The following is a 23,419-nucleotide window of genomic DNA, read 5'->3' on the forward strand; positions in this document are numbered from 1 at the left end:
GTATATCCACACTTTCACAGTCCAGTAAATATGCTGGTTCAGGTGTCTCCTGTATCCCCAGTTCATTAACCTTGTGTGAATACCTGCCTCTGCATGGATTGGGAGGAGCAGCCAGGGCTGGTCTGTTTTTGGTAGGTGGCCTGCTTATATGAGACCTTACACCACATAGAAAAGGGGTTCCATTTTCCACATGCATTGCAGCGCTTGTTGAAAGTAGTGCACCTGTTGTGGTCATGGTGGATACTGTTCTGGCAGGTACTGCACTGAGCACACCTCTGCTTCTTTCTTTAGCCCTTTGTTGCTCCTCTCTGATTGCTCTGATTGTAACATGCAGATGCTAACAGCTGTTTCCAGCATTGAGTCCTTTCCCCTGAGCAGCTGTGAATGGAGCCTGTCATTTTGAATGCCACACACTACTCTGTCTCTAATTAGTACGTTGGTAAGAGCACCAAAGTCACATCTCTTAGCTAGCAATAGCAGTGTGAAGACGTATGACTGTATTGTCTCCTCTGCTTTTGATTAATTGTGTTAAACACATGCCTGTCCATTATCAAATGTTTTAATGGCAAGCATATTTCCTCAAATGCCTTTATCAGTACCTCTGGATTATCTTTGTCCTCCCCCTTTTGAAAAACGAAAGTGTATATTTATCCAGTGCATCCCTGCCATTTTCTTTTGAATTTCAGCCCTTTTAACATTTTTGTCAATGTCGAGGGGATCAAAGCGTCGGAGTCCTTATGCCATAATCTTCTATCTTCCGTCACCATGTGGATGTGTGTAATGATAAGGAAACGGTTGAACATGACTTGCCAAAGTCTGGTGGTTCATTACCATTACTAACTAGTATACAGTGGTACCTCAGAGTGCCCGTGTGACCTACCCATGATGCTCTAGTGATGACCTCATAACTAGGCAACTGTAAACAACAACAACACATTCTACACATATGATATGATGAGGAGCTTATTTTCATTATCAGTTCTACGGTATCAGTTCATGCTGTGTGGGCGATTAGGATGAATTTATTGCTTGAGATGATCTGTTTCCTTCAGCTGAAGGAGGTTTGAGCGAATCAGAAAGATCCTCTCCAGAGACAGACGGTTGTCTGTTTTCTACCATGCCGGTATAAGTGCTCGAAACGTACATGCACGGGACGTATGCGCACGCACAAACATACACACAAACTCACTCCAGACCTCCCTCCCTTCACCCAGACCACCAGGGCCATATCTAATGCAGTGACTCATAAGAGACTTATATTCTCTCCTTGTCTAGCATAAGCAATTACTGCCACAGTGGAAAGGTCAGGAGGTGTTTTTTTAAATGCTGGCCCATGCTTTCTATTCACTGTTCCACTGAAATGCCGTCATACATTTAGAAAGTATCAAATGAGGCTTTTAGAAAAGGGACAAGTTTTAGAACAACGTTGACATTGTGACATTTTGTCACTGATTGTGCATTAGTGTCAAATGACTTTCTCTTTCTTCTGTCTTTTATCTCTTTTAATCCACAGGGTTTGATGACGGTAATTAACTTGGTGAGGGAGTAAGCTGCTGCTATTCTCATTTAGATCAGTTGGTCACTCTATGCACATTAGGGTGTTATCCCTAGTTGTGTATCTTCTTGAGCAAGATATGTCTCCAAGCCAATTGCCACAATCATTGTGTGTGTGAGTTTGTGCAGACTTGTACATGTGTGTGTGTGTGTGTGTGTGTGTGTGTGTGTGTGTGTGTGTGTGTGTGTGTGTGTGTGTGTGCGTGTGCGTGTGTCTGTGTGTCTGTCTGTCTGTCTGTCTGTCTGTCTGTCTGTGTGTGTGTGTGTGTGTGTGTGTGTGTGTGTGTGTGTGTGTGTGTGTGTGTGTGTGTATGCGTGTGTGAGTGTGTGTGTGTGTGTGTATGCGTGTGTGAGTGTGTGTGTGTGTGTGTATGCGTGTGTGTGTGTGTGTGTGTGTGTGTGTGTGTGTGTGTGTGTGTGTGTGAGTATGAGTGTGTGAGTGTGTTATAGAATAGAGAATTGGAGTGGAGGTGCATGTGTCCTAATGTTTGTTCAGTATGTTAATTTTTGCAGTCTGACATGTTGAATTCATACCGAATCATAACACAACGTAATCAGCAATACATTTGATAGATAACATCTAAATGACTTAGCTCTAAGCATAAAGATAATCACAGTTTGGGGAAGACGGTGCAATCTTGGATATGGCAGAAAATCAACTACTGTATCTCCAAGATGTTTCATTCATTAAGTCAAATGTGAACAGTAAGCACATTAGCAAAACATATTAATTAGCTGACTGCAGAGAAATTAACGATGACGTTCCTGATTCAAGTAAAAAATATGAAAGCCTCCATTTAAGATGGACCCATATCCAATGGCAAAAAATGTGTTATACCCATTTCGCTTAATCTCAAACTTGCTACATTTAATCCCCCATGAAACCTTTAATAACATTTATGTTTCCAAAGACAACATTTCTACATTTATTAAGGGAGTGAACGTTATTGACGGTAAAGGTTACATGGAGAAAATTGTACCTCTTCGAAATGAAATGTTCTTCGTCCTGTAAGAATTAAATGGCAACGCAGGAATTTTGATAGAGCGCAGAGCTGCGGGTGTCACGACTTCTGTCACGTCACTGGTCTTCTAGCATCATTGATCCATTTTTCATTTTCCATTGGTGTTGTCTTGTCTTCCTACACTCCTGGTTTCAATCCCATTCATTACCTGTTTAACCCTCTGTTTCCCCTCATGTCTTTGTCAGAGGTGGTTTGTTTTTCAGATTTCGTGTTGTTTGTATTGGTGCGCGACGGGTCCTCGTACCCACTTTGTTTTATTTTTATTCATAGTTTTGGAGTTATGTTTTGTTTACAGTCATTAAACAACTCCATTTCATTACGTTTGATTCACCTGCGCCTGACTTCCCTGCCACCTATACACACGACTCTGACAGCGGGTCAGAAGGTTGTGGGGTCACAGACCAGCAAGACAAGAGTGGACGTGGAAAGATCTCCTTTACAGTAAAAGCATTGCATGAATCTATCAATAGCCTTTATAAACATTTCATGCAATTCTACATCATTTTACATATTAGCATGATTTTTTTAAATACCACACAAATGACTGAAAATACAGGCTAAGAATGGACAGAGAGATAGGCCTACGTGCTCATCTTATCATATTTATCCAATGCCAAATCCGTGTGTCTTGTTTGCAATGAAACTGTCCATGTTTGCAAATAATTACATCTGAGATATATTTACATCTTTCAAAAGTTAGGCATAACTTACCACACCAGACAGTAGGCCTACAGACGCAGAACAATTTAAGCTTTAACTGCAGGCTACTCTTCTCCTGTGGCTTAACCCAATGAGAGAAGGTCACAAGTTTTTCCCTAAGAGATGTCTGGGTTAAAACGTCTTCTATTTTACAGAATATGGATAGCTTAATCAATTGATAGTGAGAGAATTAGATTACTTCCCAAGCAAAGTCAATTTTTTGTCTCCTTGGCTATAGAAGGTTGTAGCTCAGCCTCTGGATGTCAAAGAAACTAACAATGATATCCCCATATGCATCAGAGTCACGTCTTTCCCTGGTATTTTACAGCTTGTTTCTAGCATAAAGCTTCACAGACCAAAGCTCTGTTATAGATCACTTTATGTAATCAGATCTGTTTTATTTTCTTCCAAACCTTAAGCTAACAGGGAGTAGACCTGTTCTTTTTGCCATTGTCTTTAATAAAAGGTAGGCCTATGGCATACCCTCTTATACTCCCTCAATTTGAGTCCTGGTTTTAACTTACCAGCCCTTCACTGACACAGAGGTAGGCTATTTAAAGAGTGCATGGTGGGTGGAGGAATTAACCAACAAATCTATGGATATAGCAAGCTACAGCCTAGTTTCATCTGTCAAACAGGTAGGCCTACCTCTTATTTCTTAAATAGGAAGAACTAGGCTCCCAGAAAAAGCCCTCTTGTTGTTAATAAAGACTAATTCAAATGCAGACGGTTTAAATGACTTATCCCTACTCAAATTTGCCTACTTTCATGAGTTGTCAATTTCCAATTGATTGCGCCGCAACTGCTGCTTGAAGTTTCAGCACCACAATGCAAGTTACTCAATGTGGCTTATTGTGCGCTCAACAACTATTATATATACACCATGGCCAAGAAACATTGTTTTCATTCAAATAAATGATAGTAGTAGCAAGCTATCACATTTAAACTCTGGTCCTCCTCGTCTTCACACTCTCCTTCTCAGACTGAATAGAACATAGTCATGCTTACAGTGGCAGTTCAGGAGGAGGTTTTGATCAGAAAGAGCAGAGCAGGCCGGGGCTCAGGGCTGGAATATCCATTGCAATGTGTAATGCAGCCTAGTTTTATTTACACCATCCCAGCAGCTATCTATAGTGTAAGATGGCGCCGGAGCAGAAGGCAGACGTTTTACGTGCCCCCAGCTACATGTACATACTACCTCAACTAACCGGTGCCCCCGCACCCCCCTGTATATATTGTTATTTTTTACTGCTGCTCTTTAATTACTTGTTACTTTTATCTCTTATTCTTATCCGTATATCTTTGAAACTGCATTGTTGGTTAGGGGCTCGTAAGTAAGCATTTCACTGTAAGATCTACACCTGTTGTATTCGGCGCATGTGACTAATAGCATTTGACATGATTTGAGCTATCTTCGAAATAATCAAATCAAATCAAATGTTATTGGTCACATACACATGGTTAGCAGATGTTAATGCGAGTGTAGCGAAATGCTTATGCTTCTAGTTCAGACCATACAGTAATATCTAACAAGTAATCTAACAATTTCACAACAACAAAGGAATGAATAAGAATATGTACATGTAAATATATGGATGAGCGATGGCCGAACGTCATAGGCAAGATGCAGTAGATGGTATAGAGTACAGTATATACATATGAGATGAGTAATGTAGGGTATGTAAACATTATATAAAGTGGCATTGTTTAAAGTGACTAGTGATACATTTATTACATACAATTTTTTATTATTAAAGTGGCTAGAGATTTAAGTCAGTGTGTGGCAGCAGCCACTCAATGTTAGTGATGGCTGTTTAACAGTCTGATGGCCTTGAGATAGAAGCTGTTTTTCAGTCCCTCAGTCCCAGCTTTGATGCACCTGTTCTGACCTCACCTTCTGGATGATAGCAGGGTGAACATGCAGTGGCTCAGATGATCTTTTTGGCCTTCCTGTGACATCGGGTGGTGTAGGTGTCCTGGAGGGCAGTTAGTTTGAGCCCAGGAGTGATGTGTTGTACAGACCTCACTACCCTCTGGAGAGCCTTACGGTTGTGGGCGGAGCAGTTGCCTTACCAGGCTGTGATACAGCCCGACAGGATGCTCTCGATTGTACAACTGTAAAAGTTTGTGAGTGTTTTTGGTGACAAGACAAATTTCTTCAGCCTCTACAGCGCCTTCTTCACCACGTTGTCTGTGTGGGTGGACCAGTTCAGTTTATTTTCCTGACACCACACTCCGATGGCCCTCACCTCCTCCCTGTAGACTGTCTCGTCGTTGTTGGTAATCAAGCCTACCTCTGTAGTGTCGTCTGCAAACTTGATGATTGAGTTGGAGGCGTGCATGGCCACACATCATGGGTGAACAGGGAGTATAGGAGAGGGCTGAGAACACACCCTTGTGGGGCCCCAGTGTTGAGGATCAGTGAGGAGGAGATGTTGTTTCCTACCCTCACCACCTGGGGGCATCCCGTCAGAAAGTCCAGTAACCAGTTGCACAGTGCGGGGTCTTAATGACGAGTTTGGAGGGTACTATGGTGTTAAATGCTGAGCTGTAGTCGATGAACAGCATTCTTATATAGGTATTCCTCTTGTCCAGATGGGTTAGGGCAGTGTGCAGTGTGATTGTGATTGTGTCGTCTGTGGACCTATTGGGGCAGTAAGCAAATTAGAGTGGGTCTAGGGTGTCAGGTAGAGTGGAGGTGATATGATCCTTGACTAGTCTCTCAAAGCACTTCATGATAACGGAAGTGAGTGCTACGTGGCGATAGTCGTTTAGCTCAGTTACCTTAGCTTTCTTGGGAACAGGAACAATGGTGGCCCTTTACAAGCATGTGGGAACAGCAGACTGGGATAGGGATTGATTGAATATGTCCGTAAACACACCAGCCAGATGGTCTGTGCGTGCTCTGAGGACACGGCTAGGGATGCCATCTGGGCCGGCAGCCTTGCGAGGGTTAACACATTTAAATGTTTTACTCACGTTGGCTGTGGTGAAGGAGAGCCCGCAGGTTTTGGTAGCGGGCCGTGTCGGTGGCACTATATTGTCCTCAAAGCAAACAAAGAAGTTGTTTAGTTTGTCTGGGAGCACGACATCGGGGTCCGCGACGGGGCTGGTTTTCTTTTTGTAGTCCGTGATTAACTGTAGACCCTGCCACATACCTCTCATGTCTGAGCCGTTGAATTGCGACTCTACTTTGTCTCTATACTGACAACTAGCTTGTTTGATTGCCTTGCGGAGGGAATAGCTACACTGTTTGTATTCGGTCATGTTTCCGGTTGCCTTGCCCCGATTAAAAGCAGTGGTTCGAGCTTTCAGTTTTGCGCGATTGCTGCCATCAATACACGGTTTCTGGTTGGGGAATGTTTTAATATTCGCCGTGGGTACAACATCACCGAGCACTTGCTAATAAACTCGCTCACCGAATCAGCGTATACATCAATGTTGTTGTTCAACGCTATCCGGAACATATCCCAGTCCACGTGATCGAAGCAATCTTGAAGCGTGGAATCAGATTGGTTGGACCAGCGTCAAACAGACCTGAGCACGGGCGTTTCCTGTTTTAGTTTCTGTCTATAGGCTGGGAGCAACAAAATTGAGTCGTGGTCAGATTTGCCAAAAGGAGGGCGAGGGAGGGCTTTGTATGCGTCGCGGAAATTAGAGTAACAGTGATAGAGTAACAAACAAATACAACTTTGCTCTGTGCTTCTCCGAGCATGCACTTCGTAGCCTATAGGGTGTGGATCGTTTGATTGAGACCAACCTAAATAGCCTATAGGTGCACTTGATATTGTGCACCTAGCATAGAATCAGAGATGAGGAACGACATCGGGCACACATTGATATATAACCTAATAAGCAACTAACTCTAAAACACGGAAAAATACTGACATTTCATCAATTACAAATTCCCTGACCCTCTCCTGTGATAGATAAAAAAATACTAAACCCTCCCCTTGACTGAAATTGAAAAAGCATGACCCTCCCCCATTTTCCTCCAGCTACCCATTCTGTAAATGTATTTCCATCCCTTAAAAGTTTTAGTCTTCTGTATTTTGTCATTACTATGGTACTATATAGGCTTTAGGCTATTTTATTTGGGTAATGAATTCCACCCCTCGACATTGTGTGTATAATGGTAAGGTGTAGGCCTTTAATGTGGGCCTAATAATCTTCACCCCTCAGCAGTTTGGGCACTGCCTCATCCATCTCACTTAGAAAGAGCAGCACAGCCAGTCAGATCCGCGCTAAACAGAGACAACAGCTTTATTATGCTACAGAAGACAAGCAGGCTAAGGGCTCTATTCAATCCGATTTAGCCCACATCCGCATAGTGGTTGTTTTGGCGGTGTCAGAGGTGGAACTGCATTAGTGCTGTCAAGTCCACAAGCGGCTTCTGACATTATACTTAAAGTCACATTAACAGAAATTCCATGCAGCCTTGTTTCCAAGTTGGAACACTGGAATGTGAGTTTTCCAACTTGGAATTATTATTTAGTTTCATGATTTTTACATTTTAGATTCATTATTTCTATATAGCCTACACTTTCTCGTTGTCCCCCAAGATTCAATCGGGAAGGTGACTGCGGATCTGTCTCCGGGACATTAGTATGTTATATTCGTACACAATATGACCAAAAGTAAGTGGACACCTGGTCTTCGAACATCTCATTCCAAAGTCATGGACATTACAGTTTTTTACAAATCGCTAGGACCCATTGAAAGTAAGAATTTGTTCTTAACTGACTTGCCCAGTGAAATAAAGGTAAAATATAAAAGGTAGATAACAAATTCTCAAATACTTAGGTCACTTTTTCATAACTCTTCACACAGTGAGCACAACAGCAGTCTATGTGGGCTAAACTGGGATCCTTTTTCATTGCTTTGGCACAAAATGTATTCATTGACTACATCTTTCAAATTTCATGAATTATTTTCTCACTCAAACACAACCACCACCAAAACTCTATTTACCTACAGGCCAATTTACACATGTTTACATACTCTTTTAAAAACTGTTCAACTTAAGTTCAAAACCTAACATAACACAACATTGAATAAGACAGCAATTTGCTACATTTCTACAGTAATACCGTATTGAAATATATTCCAAATCTAAAAATGAAATACTATCAAAACAATTAGACCAACCACAGTTGATTCCCATTGTCCAGGTGTTAGTCTTTGAATTTCATTACCATCTATACAAAAGGGGACATCTTAGGAATAATGCTGTACTGTAATGTAAACATGGACCCTGCCAGAGATAGAGAAGTGGCTGACAGAGGAAGAAGAGTGGCTGGGAGAGGGAGAGGGAGAGGAGTACGTATGCGTGGTGGAAGACGACTGAGAGGAAGATCAAGAGCTGTAGTCTCAGATGAGATTAGGGCTACTATAATTGATCATGTAATAAATCATGGTCTATCAATGAGAGAGGCTGGTCTGAGAGTGCAGCCAAATCTGCAACACTCGACAGTGGCATCTATTGTTACAAATTTCCTGCAAAACAACAGGTAAGATGTGCATTCCGCAAGGGCATCTGACTGAACTGCACATTACAGAAATAAATTGAGCAAAGCCTCCAAACCCACTTGTGTGTAATTGTTTTTGTATTTCTGCTTAGGACCCAATAGTTACCTCCTACAGGCGGGAGAGGTAGGATTTTCACTGCTGTGCAGGAAACTGCAATTGTTGATATGGTCATCAGAAACAATGGAATAAAACTCACAGAGATTCAGGACAGAGGGTTGGCAGACAACATTACATTTGGAGATATTCACAATGTAAGCATAACAACTATTTCTAGAGTCCTGAAACAACATCAAGTCAGGATGAAGCAGTTGTACACTGTCCCCATTGAGAGGAACTCTGAACGAGTCAAGCAACTCAGGACCAATATGTCCAGGTAAGATGACTATAAAATACAGAACTGGTTTTGAACAAAACCAAACAGGGCAGAGACACACAATGGAGTGTTTTTAGGTATAATTTAAACTACCGTAAAAGCCTAACTCGTATGTCGCCTTGTGGATTTATTTTAGAGAGTCATGGAGATTGAATCCTCTGATGTATCCGCTAATTGGGCCATACAACACTGAGCGTCTCATTTCATTCCTGGATGACCTCTTTGGAAGGGTTGTGCCAGGTGAGGAAAGGGTTGCAATGAGCCGAAATCGGACAACTTTTGTAATTGTATGGGACAATGTGGTATTTCACCACTCTCGTGCAGTCACAGAGTGGTTTGCAGCCCATCCCAGGATGGTGTCACTTTTACTCCCACCTTACTCTCCTTTCCTCAACCACATAGAGGAATTATTTTCCTCATGGAGGTGGAAGGTTTATGACCACCATTCACATGATCAAATGTCCCTACTGAACGCAATGAATGCTGGATGCCTGGACATATCTACAGAAGATTGCCAAGGATGGACCAGGCATGACAAAAGATTCTTTCCTAGGTGTATTGCCCAAGATGACATAAGATGTAAGACATAAGATGTCATCTTGGGCAATGAGAACCTGTGGAAAAATGCAGAAGACAGAATTGACTAGCATTGCTACTGTACCTGTATCGGTAGATGGTATATATACACATTATTGTATTTTGGAATCACTCAATGCCAAATAACATATTGAAGCATATTGCATCATGTCTGATTCCAAAAGAATGACTACTCTAAATAGTAGAGAGGTGTCATTCTTGTTCTGTAAAGACAATTTACAAAAGAAAACATTGTGTAATGCTACCTGTTGTTAGTGTTTTTTAGGTCATTGTTTTATGAGTGACAAAGTGTGCTTGTTGGTTGACAACCTTTGCTCGTGTTATGGAAGAATGAGTTGATTTGAGACGTGTATGAAGTGTTTTGGTAGTTTTTGTGCATTTTGGATGTGAAATTAACTGCTGTGTCAAGCTGAAAGTTGGTTAGAACTGTGTGAAGACTTTTGAAAAAGTGAGAAATGGGTACTAGCGATTGTTATAAGAAACTGTAATATGGAGTTAACAGACTCTACTCTTATGGGAAGGATTTCCACTAGATGTTTAAACATTGCTGCGAGTATTTGCTTCCATTCAGCCACAAGAGCATAAGTGAGGTCGGGCACTGATGTTGGCCGATTAGGCCTGGCTCGCAGTCGGCGTTCCAGTTCATCCCAAAGGTGTTCAACGGGGTTGAGGTCAGGGCTCTGTGCAGGCCAGTCAAGTTCTTCCACACCGATCTCGACCAACCATTTCTGTATGGACCTCGCTTTCTGCACTTGGGGAATTTTAATGCGGAAACAGGAAAGGGCCTTCCCCAAACTGTAGCCACAGTTAGAAGCACAGAATCGTAATTGTAAGCTGTAGCGTTAAGATTTCCCTTCACTGGAACTAATGGGCCTAGCCTGAACCATGGAAAACAGCCCAATACCATCATTCCTCCTCCACCAAACTTTACAGTTGGCACTATGCATTGGGGCAGGTAGCATTCTTCTGGCATCCACCAAACCCAGATTCGTCCGTCGGACTGCCAGACGGTGAAGTGTAATTCATCCCTCCAGAGAACGTGTTTACACTGCTCCAGAGTCCAATGGCGGCGAGCTTTACACCACTCCAGCCAACGCTTGGCATTGCGCATGGTGATCTTAAGCTTGTGTGCAGCTGCTCAGCCATGGAAACCCATTTCATGAAGCTCCCGATGAACAGTTCTTGTACTGACGTTGCTTCCAGAAATAGTTTGGAACTCGGTAGTGAGTGTTGCAACCGAGGACAGACGATTTTTATGCGCTACACGCTTCAGCACTCGGCAGTCTCGTTCTGTGAGCTTGTGTGGCCTACCACTTCACGGCTGAGCCGATGTTGCTCCTAGACGTTTCCACTTCACAATAACAGCACTTACAAGTGATCGGAGCAGCTCTAGCAGGGCAGAAATTTGACAAACTGACTTGTTGGAAAAGTGGCATCCGATGACAGTGCCACATTGAAAGTCACTGAGCTCTTCAGTAAGGCCATTCTGCTGCCAATGTTTGTCTAAGGAGATTGCATAGCTGTGGGCTCGATTTTATACACCTGTCAGCAAAGGGTGAGGGTGAGGGTAGATAGCAACACATCTACCACGCTGATCCTCAACACTGGAGCTCCCCAGGGGTGTGTGCTCAGTCCCCTCCTGTACTCCCTGTTCACCCACGACTGCATGGCCATGCACGACTCCAACACCATCATTAAGTTTGCTGACGACACAACAGTGGTAGGCCTGATCACCGACAACGACGAGACAGCCTATAGGGAGGAGGTCAGAGACCTGGCCGGGTGGTGCCAGAATAACAACCTATCCCTCAACGTAACCAAGACTAAGGAGATGATTGTGGACTACAGGAAAAGGAGCACCGAGCACGTCCCCATTCTCATCGACGGGGCTGTAGTGGAGCAGGTTGAGAGCTCCAAATTCCTTGGTGTCCACATCAACAACAAACTAGATTGGTCCAAACACACCAAGACAGTTGTGAAGAGGGCACGAAAAAGCCTATTCCCCCTCAGGAAACTAAAAAGATTTGGCATGGGTCCTGAGATCCTCAAAAGGTTCTACAGCTGCAAAATCGAGAGCATCCTGACCGGTTGCATCACTGCCTGGTACGGCAATTGCTCGACCTCCGACCGCAAGGCACTACAGAGGGTAGTGCGTACGGCCCAGTACATCACTGTGGCAAAGCTGCCTGCCATCCAGGACCTCTACACCAGGCGGTGTCAGAGGAAGGCCCTAAAAATTGTAAAAGATCCCAGCCACCCCAGTCATAGACTGTTCTCTCTACTACCGCATTGCAAGCGGTACCGGAGTGCCAAGTCGAGGACAAAAAGGCTTCTCAACAGTTTTTACCCCCAAGCCATAAGACTCCTGAACAGGTAACCAAATGGTTACCCGGATTATTTGCATTGTGTGCCCCCCCCAACCCCTCTTTTACGCTGCTGCTAACTATACATTCATGTACATGCTACCTAAATTGGCACGACAAACCAGTGCTTCCGCACATTGGCTAACCTGGCTATCTGCATTGTGTCCCACCACCCGCCAACCCCTCTTTTAATGCTTCTGCTACTCTCTGTTCATCATATATGCATAGTCACTTTAACCATACCTACATGTACATACTACCTCAATAAGCCTGACTAACAGGTGTCTGTATATATCCTTGCTACTCTTTTTTCAAATGTCTTTTTACTGTTGTTTTATTTCTTTACTTACCTACACACACACACACTACCTTTTTTTTTTCTTTCGCACCATTGGTTAGAGCCTGTAAGTAAGCATTTCACTGTATGGTCTACTACACATGTTGTATTCGGCGCACGTGACAAATAAACTTTGATTTGATTTGGAATGGCTGAAATAGCCAAATCCACTACTTTGAAGGGATATCCACATACCTTTGTTTACATAGTATATATTAGTCACATGCGATAGATCAGACAGCACTGGCCCGATTTTGGTCAGCACTGATCGGCCAGATGGTGGTACTATAACAAGAGCAAGATCACGTACCTCACCGCGTTGGACCTAAAGTCATGAAATTCTGTACAAATTTGCCTCAGGGACCCATTAATAATACTTTAGTAATCAACTGTACGTACGTTAGTCAGACGCAATATTTGATGAACTGAATGATGCGTCTTGCCGTCATTTACAAAATGACACTGATTGGCCTAAGGGGGGGTGCTCCATCATTTGTGGAGGATGACATATTTTCTGTTGCCTTGTTCTGAACTTGTAACGCGAATAGGGCAGGTGTGGATTTGTGACAATGATCGCAACACCTGCTGCTCACTGATTTGACGGCTTGATCTGATTGAATCCATGCCAAAATTATTTCTGGGTTTTAGTCAAAATAGCTACAGAACAGCAGTATTAGTGTAGTTTAAATGTGATGTACCCGAACGCAATGTTGGATTCTCTCTGTAACCAATAGGTATTGTCTTCAAACGGAAGAATTATAATTCAATTTCTATGCTAAAAAAGTCAAACAAAGTATTATAATGGGTTCAAGCTCTATTTGAGAAAATAAAAGATGATGAAATAGAAAACAAACTGTAAAGGGCAGCTCTGAATTATTCACATTCACTATAATGTTTTTGTTTATTTAGTTTAAGGAGCTCCTCTGGACCTTAGTGCCAACTCCTTTTCTCATTTCCAAATGTCATCTTATTGGTCATTCAACATTCTTTCACTACAAATTTAAACAAACACATTTCATCCATTTATACATGTTATCCATTTATAAAAGTATTATGTGGAATAACAAATGCAGATTGTCAGGTGTATTTTAGATCATACCCAGTCCTTATTAACATGGAAAGACCAGGGGGATAAAGACTGAATGGATCGTATGGATTTGATATGTATGTCTTTGACGAAAATGTAAAAACACTGTGCCAGTGTTAATCCATTTTATGGTGTTCACTGTAAGAAAAAGATGAATGAGGCTATGAATGTAATTACCACAAAAGCCTGCGGGGATATGGATTGGCTTCAAGCAAAATGGAATACAAGATGGATCATGGCGTCTGATACATAAAGTATTCAGACCCCTTGACTTTTTCCACATTTTGTTACGTTACAGCCTTATTCTAAAATCTATTACATTTATTTTTCCCCCCAATCAATCTACACACAATACCGCATAATGACAAATCAAAGCCAAGTTTTTAGACATTTCTGCTAATTTATAACACATAAAAACTGAAATATGACATTTAAATAAGTATTCAGACCCTTCACTCAGTATTTTGTTGAAGTACCTTTAGCAGTGATTACATCATTGGCTGTGTGCTTAGGGTCATTGTTCTGTTGGACAGTGAACCTTCACCACAGTCTGAGATCCTGAGTGCTCTAAAACAGGTTTTCATCAAGGGTCTCTCTGTACTTTGCTCCGTTCATCTTTCCCTCGATCCTGACATGTCTCCCAGTCCCTGCTGCTGAAAAACATCCCCACAGCATGATGCTGCCACCACCGTGCTTCACCGTAGGGATGGTGCTAGGTTTCCTCCAGACGTGACGCTTGGCATTCAGGCCAAAGAGTTTGATCTTGGTTTCATCAGACCAGAGAATCTTGTTTCTCATGGTCTGAGAATCCTTTAGGTGCCTTTTGGCAAACTCCAAGCGGGCTGTCATGTGCCTTTTACTGAGAAGTGTCTTCCGTCTGGGCACTCTACCATAAAGGCCTGATTGGTGGAGTGCTGAAGAGATGGTTGTCCTTCTGGAAGGTTCTCCCATTTCCACAGAGGAACTCTGGAGCTTTGTCAGAGTGACCATCGGGTTCTTGCTCACTTCCATGACCAAGGCCCTTCTCCCCCGATTGCTCAGTTTGGCCAGGGGGCCAGCTCTAGGAAAAGTCTTGGTGGTTCCAAATTTCTTCCATTTAAGAATGATGTGTTCTTGGAGACCTTCAATGCTGCAGACATTTTATTGTACCCTTCAAAGGGTACCAAAGGTATTTCTAAATACTTTGTAACCCTTTTTTCTCTCCAATTTGTAGTTACAATCTTGTCCCATCGCTGAAACTCGGACTCGGGAGAGGCAAAAGTCGAGAGCAATGCATCCTCTGAAACACTACCCCGCCAAGCCGCACTGCTTCTGGACACACTGTCCGCTTAACCCGAAAGTCAGACGCACCAATGTGTCGGAGGAAACACCATACAGCTGGCGACTGAAGTCAGCGTGCATGCAGCCGGCTGCCACAAGGTGTCGCTAGAGCGTGATGGGACAAGGACCTCCCAGCCGCCCAAACCCTCCGCTAACATGGACAACACTGGGCCAATTGTTCGCCGCCTAACGGGTCTCTCTGTCGCGGCCGGCTGAGACAGAGCCTGGACTCAAACCCAGAATCTCTAGTGGCACAGCTAGCACTTCGATGTAGTGCCTTAGACCACTGTGCCACTCGGGTGGCCTTATGTTTTTTTTTTTTTTGAAATTCATTAAAACCTATTTTCACTTTGTCATTATGGGGTATTGTGTGTGGATTGATGAGAATGTTTTTTAACATTTTTTATCCAGTTTAGAATAAGGCTGTAACGTAACAAAATGTGGACAAAGGGAAGGGGTCTGAATACTTTCCGAACGCTCTCTAGTGAAGTGCATGAGACATGCATTTCCTTTAGTCAAACAGCACAGTACGTCACATACTATAACCATATATCCAATTAAATATCACTGTCATACTCTATAGTTAGTCTAAAGCCGGATGTGTGGTTTTGCACACCAAGCACATCTGTAACATGTCGTCCAAATCCAAATCATTATAGCTAACCTTCTGCAGTTCTATTAAGAAATAGTTATATGCTAAAGCATTTGAATCCTTTTCATATCTTGGATAATAATGTTCTGAATGCTTTGAGCCATCTGAGTGTTCAGATGAATGGCCTACCTTTATCAGGACCTCTGAATGAATAAACTGATTCTATCTGATTAGCAGATGATCCCTTAAATAGAATTCCCAGAGGCTTCCGTTCTGGGAACGTCAGTGTTGTATGGTTCTGTAGCTCCTGCTTCAACGGATTGGCTGGATCATTATTGTCTGGTCTGGTCTGCTTTGGCATCCATCTCCACAGGCTTTTGTCTTCTGGTGTGCCACTCCTCTTCCCTGGTGCACCGCAGAAAACAGGAACCAACCACTGTTTCAATAGTGCAGCCAGCCAGAACAATGGGGAGCAAGGTGCATCATTTGTATGGCAGATAAATTATGGATAGCAGAGCTGATAGGAGCCGGTGCCCTTTTCCTGAGCCTAACATCCACCTGCACGCCTTCATACAGATATAGGATCTTAATTTAATCACTCTTTTGTTGCTGAGAATCCTCCTGCGCAGCAGGAAATGCAAACTTCTAGTGTCAGTCTTGATTTGCCCTAACAAAAAAATTATAAATTCACGAAAGAATTCACATTTCCTGTTGCTGAAGAATTATTTTCCTGCTGTAGCAAACTGGCTCAAATTAAGATCCTACATCTGTACTGCATTTACGCTCCCCTGTCACGTAAGCATCACTGTTAGCCAATACATGCTAAGAGGTGTATTCATTCTACAGAGAGAAAGTGTGTCTCCTCCCCTCTCCTCTCCACCTTCTCTCCTCTCCTCCTTCTCTCCTCTACTCTCTTCTCATAGCAATAGACCAGCTGTAATTGGGTTGGTTTACACCTCCTTAAGAGCAAATCGAAGCAGGCTAGACATGCAGACGTGTGCAAGGCACCGGGGATAAAAAGCCAGCCATCCACTGAGGTTCTGGGATCTGTTTTGAAATGCGTTGTGTGCACAGATTTTTTAATGGGGGTTGAGAAAGTGTGTGTGCGTACGTGTGGTGGAGGTGGGAGGGCTCTTATTTGAACAGCATGAATCATGTCCCATAAAGCCGGTGTTCAGTCAGATTAAACGTGAACAACACTGCTTTACCAGGAAGTCCCCAGACAGAGGGTGGTAAATAAGCAAACACTCTCACACCACACCAAGGCTGTTGGTAATTCCATGGACCCATGTGTTTACTGCAGTAACAGCTTGGGAGGGGAGAGAAGAGCTCAGTTTATACTTTTAAAAATAAGGTTTATTTGATGATGTGGAGTACCCCTGACAGAGAGAGCACAGCACAGCGTCTGGCTAGATTTATTTCCAGCCAATGTTACAGTAAATCCCATCAGCATTACACTGACGGAAACCCCCAGCAGTAATGGAATGATTTAAACAGGACCAGACAATCAAAGCACTATCACAGAGGACAAACAATACTCAACTTCAATTTACTTTTTAATGGACCTCGTCACGGAATTTAAGAGTGAGAAAATTGCCCATGAACAACACTCTGAATTAGACACATAGAAGAATCTCTCTCTCCCTCGCTCACTCCCTCTCTCCCTCTCTCTCTCTCCCCCTCTCTCTCTCTCTCTCTCCCCCTCTCTCTCTCTCTCTCTCTCTCTCTCTTTCTCTCTCCATAGCCAGGAGGAAATGGAGAAGTCACACCTTGATTTAACGTGTGACTGCAGAGCAAAATCCCTGTGACCGACCGATGTCCCTGTGCTGTGAAATAAATGTATTCTGGGAAATAACATAGAAGACAGATGTGTGTAGTCCTCGGTCTGGGAAACATAGATCAGAGGGGAGAAGGAGAAATGGCTACTCTGCTGTCCCATGCTCTGGTTTCACTGGCTTGTTTCGCTGCCTCTCTCTCTCCTCTCAGCATGATTAATGCCAGGTGAAGAGCCCTTTGCCCTTTCTGATAGATTTATGGACTTTACAATACAATAACTTAGTGTTTCTTTGTACATTCATTTTCCATACATTGATATTTGTCATTTATAGAGTATTTTCCCGTCCTTGGAAGCCCTTTCTGCTTCCTGATTTGATTGGTACTCAGTCCCTCAGGTTTACCATTAATAGTTGTAACTTCTGGATTCTGAAGTATTTTATGACTCCTACTGGCTGATTCATGATTTGATCTACTGAAATTGACAAGTGGATGTAATGTTTGGAAAGCTTTTCTAACTCACAAATGCATACTATATGAATGATTCACTCATCCATAGCAGGTTGATTCTGCAACTATGGGAGCCTCTATGTCCTTGGGGTAAAATTGTAGGATTTTATTTGAAAAAATATGTTTATATTCTTTATATGTTAAGTTCACATTACAACCACCACAGATTTTTTTAACACTTCTCTATCAAGTATTTTAGTATTTTTCAGATGCATTTTATACCTCAATTTCACTGTTTTGCCCTTGTCCCTGACCCAGAATTTTGAGCTTCTACTATGTTTTTCTATGAGTTAACATTAATAATTACACATTATATAATGTTATCACTAGAGAAAGAGTCAATTAAATAAAATCTATATCAATATATATTGTGAGTATGCCCTTTATATTGTTATTTACACAAAACATACCTGTCCTTTGGCAGTGGTGTCATTTCTACCACTGAGGACAAATTCCTTATTAATAACATTTTGTCAAGAGAATGTTAATTTAGTTACCATGGAAACTTATTGTGACACTGAAGCGCATAACTACAGCAGACAGTTGATCCAGATGTGACGTCCAGAAGTTGAAGAAAAATCGAGATAAATATTGCTTGTGTAGAGAATATTTTTATTGTCAGTCATTTCCAAACAGCCTATAATTTCTTTAATTTGTGGTAAAATTGTTTATGTATTTAGTGTAAACTAGCTGTAATGCTAGCTGTAATAGTAGCCAAAGCATACTAGCCACATTTCCATCACAAACATAACTGTGGTGGAAATGATAGAATCTGGTGGAAATGACAAAAATCCCTTATTTTATGACTTTATTTTTTACTTTAGGCTCATTTAATAATGTTTTAAATTGATTTACTCTAGAAAATGCTCCACGGTGTGCACAATTGGAAAACGTATGTATTATTTTTCTTTGTTTTTAGAAGATGCCACATAAAACAGCACAGAGGTCACAGTCATCAAAACAAAATATATTTTTTTGATCCTATACGATACCAGGAACATCTGCAAAAAGACAGGGAGAGATACTTAAAGACAAAAGAGAAGGGAGAATTGAAATCTATCTCTGGGCTTACAAAGTGAGAACCAAGAAGCAAGAGAAAGAAATGGAAATGCAACCAACAAAATAGAAGACAGACTTTAAAAAGAACAGTTGCAATGGAGACCTACCCATCAGGCACCACACCACCTCAGTCACCAGATGACTTGCAGCCAGAACATGAGGCCAACATACCTGCCCCTAACTTACCTGCCCCTGACTTACCTGCCCCTGATGCACGCCCCGATACCACTTCCTCATCATCTGCAACAGGAATGGAAGAGGTCATTCAAAAACATACAGAGATCGTTGCATGACAAATGTCAAACTTGATAAAGCTTTACGGAAAGCTGAGAAATACAAAAAAAGGTATGATCAACTAATGAAGAAAAATGGAGAGACAAGATTCCCCAAAGACAAAAATGTGCAGTGCCAAGGACCAACAAGTGGCTTCAAAAATGCTTATAGGATCATAAAGGAAACAGTTACAATTGATGGAAAATGATTACTTTCTCATTAATAACATTTTTAAATGGTCCAAGCTGTTGAAATGTACTTGTATTTACTGTGTGGAAAATTGTTCAGGCATTAACCCTGATATTATCTCTTCCTATAGTCAGCGTGTATCTGAAAAACCCAGAGGCCTTGTGCTCTAATACGACCCTCCCCTGGGGAACGATGTGTCCGTTGGTGATGGAGTGATGGAATCAACTGATTTAAAGGCTCCAACGCCACCTGTGCCGTATCCTGGACTCTCTGCTCCAGAATGTTTCCCCAATGACCCTTGCTTCACATCAGGAGATCATCTGTTTCCTGTCTACTGTTCCCGGATGGTCAGTCCTGCAAAGTATTTCTCCAACGGCCCCTCGATGCTCCTTGCGCCTCACATCCCATTCATCCTAACTCCACCAGAGTTCTACATCTGGGTGAGTGAGTGTGCCGGAGTCCCGGGCAGACACCGTGAAATGGGCCTGGCCGTGGTTCAGAGCACAGGCCCGCGCCAACGCCACACCGACGCGTGCCTCACGCCCGCCAGCCTACAGACCTGGCCCATTAGTGTGAACACGTTTTACTGGTTCTTCAGCCCTGCCATTCATCCTGCCGTGGCGTGGCGTGTCACTCAGAAACACACACACATCCTGCCATGCTGTTAGGTTTCACCATGCCGCTTCACAAGTGTTAAAGTCAATCTGCTCTCTGCTAGCTAGCTCAATAGCTCTAAGGGTCCTGGAGCTACCCTGGTTGGTAATGGGAGGAGTCCAGTTGGAATGTCTTGGATTGATTGCTTTGATTAGAAATGGCATCTCTGTGGATCGAATGGTTAGGACTGTTATTTGTTTTGTCTGAGATATCAATCAGAACAACAGCAGCCAGATCCCTGTGTGATTCTTATGAACACTATTATACCCCTTTATTACATCTCAAACTCTATGGACTTTATAAAAAAGACCGTTATCTACAAAAACTGCTATTCATGTACACCTTTCCAAAGAATGGAATAAGGGCAATACACACTGACCATGCGGTTCAAATGAAATATAGTTAGCCAGTGTAGCTCTAGCCAGCTTTATACGTGTGTGTGTGTGTGTGTGTGTGTGTGTGTGTGTGTGTGTGTGTGTGTGTGTGTGTGTGTGTGTGTGTGTGTGTGTGTGTGTGTGTGTGTGTGTGTGTGTGTGTGTGTGTGTGTGTGTGTGTGTGTGTGTGTGTGTGTGTGTGTGTGTGTGTGTCATGATGAAAGGGCCACCAGGTCTGTAACGTTGGAGCCTTATGGCCTAGCCATGCCAACGTGTGTTATCACCTGTCCCCTAGTTCCCCCTAGTCACGTCGTGTGACCACATCACACTTACAATCAGCAGGGACAATATTGCTCTGCTTTGCTTCACTGCAGCCGATTGATACATTCATCGATTTGTTGACATGTAGGGGGTTTTATGTGAGCCTTGCAGGTCAAGTGTCATGGCTAAAACTTCCATGTGAAAATAGATTAACCCTGGAGGGGATTGTTTCACACACAAAGTTGTCATAATTTCAGATGGCTCAGATGTACTGTACAATGAAGATGTCTAGGCTGTAGTGTACTGTGTAGACCAACAGTAAGGTATGGGAAGAGTCTCAACCAAATGAGGGGTTGTGTCAATTTCAATCATCAGGCGGGCAGATGGCGTGTGATTCAGCTGCTCCCTGCCTGTCTGTCTGTCAGCCTGCTATAGAACTTCCTCAACTCCCTCCTCAGACCTGTGTGTTTGAAAATAGAAGCAGGAGCACAAATTGGACAGAGGACTAATCAGTGCAGTAGCCACTCCGCTCAGCCTTGTTCCGCTCTTCAATCAGTGTTCTGTGAAGTGGGCATGCATGGCGTGAACTGGGCTGGAGGTGTCGTCTGTGTCTGTGCCTCTGCCTTGCATTCTCGCTTACCCCCGACCATATCTCCTCGCCTTCCCCCCTGGCCGTGCCTCCTCGCCTACCCCCCGGCCGTGCCTCCTCACCTACCCTACCGGCTGTGCCTTTTCACCATCCCCCCTGGCCGCGCCTCCTTGCCTTCCCCCCTGTCGTGCCTTCTCGCCTTCCCCCGTAGTCTACACACAAGAGGGATGCTAAGTGTCACCTGTGTCTTTGCTTCGCCTCCTTGCCTCCCTCTCCTCCTCTTCTCCTCCCCTCTTCCTTGCATTCCCGTCTTCCCCCCTCAGTACATACAAAGAGGGATGCTCAAAAATATCACAGTCAATCTCCTCCTGCCCAGGCTGGCATGGCATGCTTGGCACCTGGCACAGGCACAGCCGCAGTATTGATTCACACTGTAATTTGTAAAAAAAAAAATATTAGCTTTTCTAATACTTTGCTATTATTGCCCTGTAGGCAAAAGGAACAGTTTTAATGAAGGATGTGTTGAGATTACTATTAGTAGCTGTGCTGCTTCCCAGCCGGCAATCATTTCTATTCAGGGAGTGTGTGGACACTAATGCCTCATAATCAGGCTTCAGGGGCTTAAGCTGAATTGCAATTGGCGGAAAGTTCAACACTGATTGATTGCCCTGCTGACGAGCTCTAGGTTTGGCTAAACTTCAATTCCTCTGTCAAACTTAAACCCTTTTGATGTATTTAATCTCACTATGGATTGATGCTATATCAAAGAGTTTCAAGTAACTGTCCAGTGTTTCCAGATTTCCAGATTATGAAATATGCCCTATAATTACTTACAATATGAGTGAAATAGTTTTCCTTCCAAAAAAATGGTAATTAAGATTTTCTGTGTTGGGGGGGGTTTTTGAAGTGTTTTTTTTGTTCAATTTATGCTTTGGCCACAAAATACGAGTCAACAACATTATTTGGGTGAGTTAACAGAATATGAACTTTTAAAAGTGCGATTTTCACTGTACAGTTACTTTCAGTTTCACTGTACTTTCCCAAGGAATCAACAGTGTCATAGTTGAGTCACTTACACGAAGTTTACATCACATCACACCAAATGGTCAGGTGTGTTGATACCAGCTTACTATAATGTGGCTTAATCTACTCTCCTTACTCTTCCCATTATCAACATATGCATATACATCAGTGGAGGCTGGTGGGAGAAGTTACCGGAGGACGGACTCATTGTGATGGCTGGAATGGAAACAATGGAACGTAGTCAATCGTGCTTTCTATATGTTTAATGTGTTTGATATCGTTCCACTTATTCCATTCCAGCCATTACAACGAGCCTGTCCTCCTATAGCTCTGCCCACCAGCCTCCACTGATAGAAATGTGTATATTCGCTTGACATATATCTTTGTGAATAAATAAAAATAAGTTTTGTACAATAATGCTCACGATTGATAAGAAGTGGCAGACATTTTCAGGCTCCCCTAATCCCATAATATTGTAGTTTTCCCTGAGGATCTGAATAGAATGCGTCCGATTATCATTGGTCAACATTACTGGGGACAACACTCATTAGGAAACTGGAAAAGGGCAGGGAGATATCACAGGGGAATCACATTGGTCATTTGCATAGCAACCTACATAGTAACCAAAACTATTGGAGGCAAACAAAACATTATGCAACATTCAACTGTTGTTAAAAACTGTATGCTGATGGTCTCCACTGCAGTACCACAGTTTTTCATAGTGTGTATAAAGCTGTTCTCAGCGTATACGGTGTCTTTGAAACATTTTCTTGATCCTGTCGGAGGTCTAACTGCATTCTCTGGAGTTGAAGTTGTTAGTTTCCTTTTTCAAACTGCCAGGTTTGTTTTTGCTCGCCAGTGCTGAGTGGCTGGAAATAGAAATAAAAGCTCTGAAATCAATCGTTAATTGGCCCTTTGGTCCGGGAGCTGTGATTTAAAGCATATGTCGCCTAATGAGGCTAACGAGTGTCTGTTAATGGGCACTCAGCTGGCCTGGCCCCCTCGGCAGGGCCTTGTTAATGTCACTGTCACTAAGTCTATCCCCTAGCAGGCCCCATAATCAAGGGCAGGGAGGGAGAGAGGGAGGTAGAGTGATGGAGAGAAGGAGATGGGAGAGAGAGAGGGAGCACCGAATGGGAGGGAGCACGGGAGTGAGTGGGAGTGAGTGAGGGAGCGAGGGTGGGAGAAGGAGGGTAGAGGTCCCTCACCCTCTTCACACAGAAGGAGAGAGAGTGGAGAGT

The sequence above is a fragment of the Salvelinus fontinalis genome, chromosome 31 (genome assembly GCF_029448725.1).
Source record: "Salvelinus fontinalis isolate EN_2023a chromosome 31, ASM2944872v1, whole genome shotgun sequence".
Classification (NCBI taxonomy): Eukaryota; Metazoa; Chordata; class Actinopteri; order Salmoniformes; family Salmonidae; genus Salvelinus; species Salvelinus fontinalis.